Source organism: Uloborus diversus, chromosome 1, assembly GCF_026930045.1.
Source record: "Uloborus diversus isolate 005 chromosome 1, Udiv.v.3.1, whole genome shotgun sequence".
Classification (NCBI taxonomy): domain Eukaryota; kingdom Metazoa; phylum Arthropoda; class Arachnida; order Araneae; family Uloboridae; genus Uloborus; species Uloborus diversus.
The window spans coordinates 29,657,930-29,665,038 of record NC_072731.1 but is presented as its reverse complement, the minus strand read 5'-3'; the positions used below and the strand labels follow the sequence as shown (position 1 = coordinate 29,665,038).

The 7,109-nt window shown below is 32.5% G+C and overlaps 1 protein-coding gene across 1 annotated transcript in view; it reads left to right on the top strand.

Annotated features, from left to right (window-relative positions):
- The first annotated feature begins 1,923 nt into the window (after window positions 1-1,923).
- Window positions 1,924-7,109, top strand: part of LOC129228605 (carnitine O-palmitoyltransferase 1, liver isoform-like) — a 120,551-nt gene continuing 115,365 nt past the window's right edge. The window contains exon 1 of the mRNA XM_054863297.1: window positions 1,924-1,968. The gene's annotated coding sequence lies outside the window, so the exon portion shown is untranslated. The remainder of the gene's footprint in view (window positions 1,969-7,109) is intronic.

Here is a 7,109-nt window from a genome sequence, read left to right as displayed (position 1 = left end):
CAATGTTTTGGGGTCAATTTACAGATACCATCGGTTTTTATTTTTTTTTCCTACCTTGAAGATAGATGTTTTGAATCATTGATGTTTTTCAATCGATGTCACTTCTCTGTAAAAAAAATGATTACAATTTTCAATTAAAATACAAAAACATCAACATCGAAAGAACATATCGAACCCAAAACATCGATGTTCCAAAAACATCGAAAGTAAAACATCGATATTTTAGCAAAAACATCGATGTTTCTAAAACATCGACATCGATGTCGCACCCCAATAAAAATAATAAACAAGAGAAACCCTAAAATTGAACCCTTGAGGAACCCCGCTTAAAACATCACTCCATTTAGAATGAATTCCCCTCACAACTACTATTTGTTTCCTTCCAGTCAGCCAATTGCTAACACAAAGTAAAGTTTTTCCTCCTATTTTTATATATTTATTATTATATTCTAGTTCCTGTATTTATTAGAGAAACGTAGTGCAAAAGACATTAAAATCTAAAGTATCTTTTTCTGATACAGGGATACATTTATCTCTATCGCAAAATCAGAAGTCAATTTTGCGATCTTCAATCAATTTTACGTATTATCTTTAGAAAAATCCATATATGTTATATTTCGAGAAAACGTCTTTTCCTCATCAATAATTCCGATTTTTTTCAACAATGACAAACTTTTCTGTCCTCTTACGGTATGACACATTTATTTCCATCAGAATAATCATCATTTAAAAAAAAATTGTATCAATACTTTTTTCTAAAAACAATCATACACTTTATTTTTTCAATATTCCTTCTAGACTTTTTATGCCTTTATTACCCTAACTTAGAACAGTGCCCCAAGTTTGGAGGATATTTGCAATTTCTGAAATTTATGAAAAATTAGTTAAATTGAATTAGATAAGTAGAAATGAATTAACCCAAATAGGACACAGGTACATAGCCGAGATGAAGTGTGAAACAAATGTTGCTCAGTTAGCGTAGGGTAGGTAACCTAAGTTATTTCCATACTTAAAAATCGCACATTTTTTTCGAAATTTTAAAAATGATTAAACTAATCCATAAATCTAAAACATCGAAGTTTTGCTCACATAGCCTCAGAAGATAACTTCATTTATTCTGAAACACCATTTATTTCTTACTGGTGAAAAACTGACAGGTGTACCAGCACTCGAAACTAAATTCGACAAAATGTCCAAAGTTAGGGTACTGAACCAAGTATGGACACTTGACTGTACTTCTTTAAGCGTAAAATATGTCAGCAAGTATGCTTACATTTCAATGCTGTTTTATGAAAATTAATTTATCTTAAAATTATAACATTTTCTCAATTAAATAAAAATTACTTTAAAATTTCACATTTGTTGTGCTGCCATCTATTGAGCTGAACAACAAGGATCGAGCAATATATGTAAAAAAAATTTCTTTATGAAGGGAAAATATTTAAATCAGTTATTAACTGCGCACCACATTTTCTTTCATGTCCGAGAAAAGTTTGAATGTTGTTAAAGATCATTTTGTTCAATTTATTGTAGTTACGAAAATTTGTCCAAGACTTTAAAAGTGTTATGATATTCAAAATTACTCATTACAACATGCAAAATTAAATTCAACTACCACACTTGTATCAAAAAAAACAATTAAATAAATGAAATAATGCTTCTGAAATGTAAACTGCATTGCATTAAAAGAAATTTTTTTAAATAATGGTGGAAATATATTTAAAAAATTGAAATATACATTTTTGTAAAGTGTCGCCATCTGGTATTGAAACTTCTACATACAGAAAAAGTTTTTAAATGGACCTGCCCTTCAAAAAGAAGGTGTTTTTTTCTGCATAGCATTTGATTGGTCGAAAATCTTGCTACACCCCTGCGTTTCGCCACTGCTAGCCACTGCTTGTGTAACAAGCCTCCGAAATTTTTATTCTACAGTCGAACTGGAACAGGACGTGGCAGCTGAAGCGCAAGGTAAGGTTATTTTTCACGCTGCTTGAATTTACTTTTACATGGTGTACTATTGAATTAATGATGAAAAGAGCAGATTATTTTTCTCGAAAAAACTTCCATACAACATTCAATGGACTGTCTTCGCAACATGTTTCAAAATTATTGTGCTTTCATACTTGTATGATTGTTCTTTCTTTCTTTAACCGCACTATTAATTTCTCTTCTTTTTTTTTTTCTTCTAAACTTTAGCGATAGAATGTGTACATTTTTTCCTCATATACTTTCTCAATTTTTTCTTAAGCTGAAAATATTTATTTATTTGCATGTTTTTTTTTTTTTTTTTTTTTCGTGGGTTTAAAAAGGATTACTTTTATTTGCAAATTGCGTTCAAAAAAAAAAAAAAAAAACAAGATTTGTTTTTTACTGGTTTTATTGAGATAGCATATACCCACTTCCACAAATTAAGCACATCGCTCACATTCCACATCTGCAACAAATTGCAGCTTCTCCATCAGTGGTGGATTTTTGGTTTGGGGGACGGACGAAATGAATTTTAGAGGCCCCTTGACCTCGTGGGGAAGACTATGGGGTACACAGCAATAGGAACGGGCGGAAAACGGACTCGGTTTGAGAAAAGTAAAATAACATTAATTTTTAGATGTGAAATTTACAAAACTTCAAGGGGCTTGCTGGTAAAAATGCGGGCTGTAGGAAAATGTGGGAGCCATGGGGGGGGGGGGGGGGGGAATCTATCACTGCTAAAATAAGCGTTTGAGAAACAGGTCCTTTTCGGAGCTGCTATAACCATTACAGTTTTCATCCGGAATTTAACATTTTCTTTCCGAGGGAAACTTTTGGCAATAAGTATTTATGTATCATTGTATTTTCCGCTTTGATTGAAGTTATCCATTTCGTAACGTTCTACATATTCTAAATATTTCAATTAATTTCATTTTATTGACTCATTTTGTTCTTTTTTCTTTTTCTTTTCTTTATTTTTGATAAATCATTCGTTATTTCCCACTTTCTCAAAAACAACATGCACTTTTTAAAATTTACTTCTCGTAATTTTCGACATTAGGAGGTATAACATGAGAAAGTTTTCGGACTGGATTTCCTGGCTTACGAGGAGGGCTTTAAGGTGCAGTCTACACCATTGAAAATTTTTAAGGGGAGAGGAGGTTTTAGAGGGTTTTGTTCTCATTTTGGGAGAGGATCTCGTTCTTGGAGGGGGGGGGGGTGATCCGTAGCATTTGAGGGGGAGTTCCGTCAAGCTTGGTGGGTATAGGAACCCCCGCTTTTCAATTGAAGGATTGAAAATCTAAACAGTTCTCCGAGGTACGGATGGAATTTAGGACTGAGGGTCTTGAGGGGTTGCTGTTTAAAGTCATAAAAACTTGTTTTTATTATTGTTTAATGTTCTCTGAAATTGTGTGCAGTGGAGGATTTACCATGCCACAAATGTGAGGAGCCCCTACATCCATTGGGCTCCGAAAGCATTTCAAAAATGATTGTGATAAATGTTTTTGATAATTCTGTGATTCATAAAGGAACTCAAAATATTTATAACACTTGCTTAAAAATAATTAATAATTCCTATTGATGTAACATTGACTTTAAAACCAAGAAACGGCGGAAAGTGGGAAAAAAGCACAATGTACTTTTAATTACCTTTATTCTTTATTTTTTTTCATATCCTTTGTTCATGGTTTTTTTGCGAGATAGATAGATAGATAAGATTTATTAACAAAACACACATACGTAACAAACAGTAAGCAAAATAAAATAAGGTAAAGTTAAAACATATAACGTGAATTATAAAACATAAATTACACAGGTCAATAACAAAACAATTAAGAAATTCTTGATTATAGTTCAACATGAGTTAGTAATAAATTCAACACTAAGGAGCGCCAAAGGCACTGTCCGCAGTGTTATTTGATCGGTTTAATTTGGAGTACAAACACAAATATGTATTAAACAATATAATATTTACAAATTAATTTTACACAAGTAATAAATATTTCACATAGAACAATAATTCGACTGTTTGACTCCAGAAAAAAAAAACCACAATAACTCGCATTGAAACATTTTATATTATAAAAAATACAATACAAAATCCCCCCGGTTGGCAAGTCAGTATATTTTATCAGCTAAAAGTTAATTATTGATAAAATGTCGTTATTTTGTATATATTCATTGACCCCTTGTTTATAGTTTTCGAAGTTCTTCTCATTCCTAACATCTTCCGTTAGTTCATTAAACAGCCGCAGTGCCACGAAAAAGAATTGCTTTTTAATAATCATTTTGTTTGGTTTAATAACTTTATATTGTTTACCTGAAATTCGAGTATTATATTGTTTTTCATTAATTTCAAACCAGTTATTGTTGTTATGTAAAAAATACAATATTCTCTGTGCATATATTTCTCTGATATTATAGATTTTCTTTGACTCTTGTAAAATAGTATTGTTTTTATTAAATTCTTGTTTAGATCCGTAAATTATTTTCAAAATTTTTGCATAAGTTCTATTTAAATTGGTAAGAAAAGATCATTTGAAATATCCTGTACTTATTAGCGAGACCATATAATCGTTCTTTTAAAATCGCCATATAGAAATAATAAATGCAAGGGAAGAATGTCATAAGTCTTAGAGCAGAAATATTCATTTTATTTAAATGGATATTTTTTAAAAACTCTTGCGAAGTGCACATTCGTCAAACAGTAAGGTCTCTTTATCGAATGGTCGGTAATAACGAGTTTGATCTCTCAGTGAGAATAGGGAAGAAGGCACAGGAAATCTCGCTCAGCAAACTGTTTTGTCAAATCCTATTATGTTTAGAAAAGCTTATACCCTGTGCCTTTTATATGGGGAAAAAAATAAAACAAGAATCTGTAGGAGTTCTGGAGGAGGTTTCAACTCCCCCCTCCTCCTTCCCCACTGGCTGCGCCACTGCTATGTCCCTCCCATACCCTAATGCTTCTCGAAATGACTAGCACAACTAAGTCACTTTTCAAGTCGCTACAAAATACTGCATAAACCAAATACTTCCAATTGTGATTAGCTGAAGTTAAGTAATTTTACAAATGTTTTGTATTCGCGTATTTTTCTAACTGACTAGAAGGAACTCGAGGCATTTTTAAATCGTGATGAATAGATCCAAGGGCGCTCATATAGGGGGCAAGGGGGGGGGGCTCGAGCCCCCACTTAGAAATTAGAACTTCCTTGCTTTTAGTACTTTTTCTTTGCAAAAATGTAAAAACATTTCTTCTCCAGCCATTAATGAATAAGTTGTTAAAAATGTCAAATTTTAATGACTCGAATCTATCCTGAAATCGGTTTCCATGGGGAAAATATCTTGCTAAGCTATCGTTAAAATATCTGAGCCCCCCTTTTTACAATTTTGCATATGGGCGCCCATGGATAGATCATAAACTCAAACTGTTTTCAAAATGGTTAGCACAAATATGAAGACTTTGGAAACACGTAAAAAATGTTTGCATCAATTTGCAGAGCCTGATTTAAGCAAGCACGGTCTGGACCTGGGCATCAAAATGAAGTAAATTCTTTCTTTCTCCACCCCCATCCATTCCTCGTTCCCCTTTTTTGTTAGTTTCTATTCTTTCTTTTCTTTCTTTTTTTTTTTTTTTTAATTCACAGTTCATCATTATAAAAATTTTAGTGTTCGTGTTAGGATTAGTATACAAATATGGGTAGGAATATTTACTTCGTTTTCTAGTGCACAATAATTGCTTTGGAAATAAGTGCTTCTTTTTGTGAAGGGAACATCAAATTTTACCCGGACCTGTGTATCACTTTGACTATAGTTCAATAGACCTGAGGTCTCATTGCTCGCTCTAGTTTCAAGCGCCCCCCTTTTCACTTCATACTTCACACTTTAACTGGTTGTTTGGCGAATAAATTTTAAGAATTTCATATCTACTGTGCAAATAATTGTGAAGCCCATTCAATCAATTGAAGATATTTTGCTTGAAATTAAATATTATTCGTTATAAATAGCATTTTTTAAATTTTTTTCTTTTATTCTGCTCTTTAGTAGGTAGGGACGTATTTCTATCTATACTGACGAAAAGTAGATACTCAGTTCTAAGGTACAGTTTCACGTCTCGAAGAAGATTTCTTCGCTTTAGAAACACATGTATGTCTTTGGTTGCAATTAATATTTTAAATGAGCTTAACATCTAGAAATTTTCAACAAAAAAAAAAAAAAAAAATTGTCTTATAGGATTGTATTCAGGTACTTCTTATTTTTTACAAATATCGGAGTCACAGTGTAGAATTGTTGCTAAATTACCTTCTCCATCAAATATTTATTATAGATAACAGAGTTTCATATCTATATTTGTTCACTTGAATAAAATCGTGCCTACGCTTTCTTCGGATAAATCTTTTGTGTGAAGGTATTTTAATAAACATCACTTATTATTTATTTTATCAGGTGTGGACGCGATAGAAAAAGAGAGAGTGCTCTCTTTAGAATTAAAGATAAAATCAAGATATTTCCAATGAATTGAATATTTCTATGATTTTCCTGAGTATCCTCATCACTTATAGGCGGCTGCTGCACCAAAAAAAGAAAAAAAAAAGTGCGGGGGCGGGTCAAAAGAAAAACAGGGGTCAGTGGACGTGGCCCCTGATTTTTTTTTTTTTTTTTTTGTAAAATTTGGTTATAATACTGGTTTTAATAATACTGATTAAAAATTGTGGAATGTGACACCCAAATCGAGATTGATAGCCCAGCGTAGACTTTCCCCTTCCTTTTCAAAATCCCATTCTTATGAAAAAAGATGAAAAGAATCCATTTATTTAGATTTTTTAGTTTTTACTTTCGTAAAATAAATCAGTTCACCCAATAAAAAGTCATTTTTCAATCGATTATTAATTTTTTACTCTAAAAAGTAAGAGGGAAAGGCCCCTTTACTTTTGGAAGTGAGGTAGCAATCCCCCCCTCCCTCTTGCCCTCCATATCCCGCTTATGCAGGGGCGTGCACAGGGGGTAAAAAGGACACCTGATGGGCCGGGCCTGAGCCTGAAGGGGGCAAGAGACTTTTAAAATGAGGAGTCAAATATATGTAGGGATGTAGGGGTAAACAATATAGAGGGGGTCGTAAAAGCCATTATATAATTTATTACCAA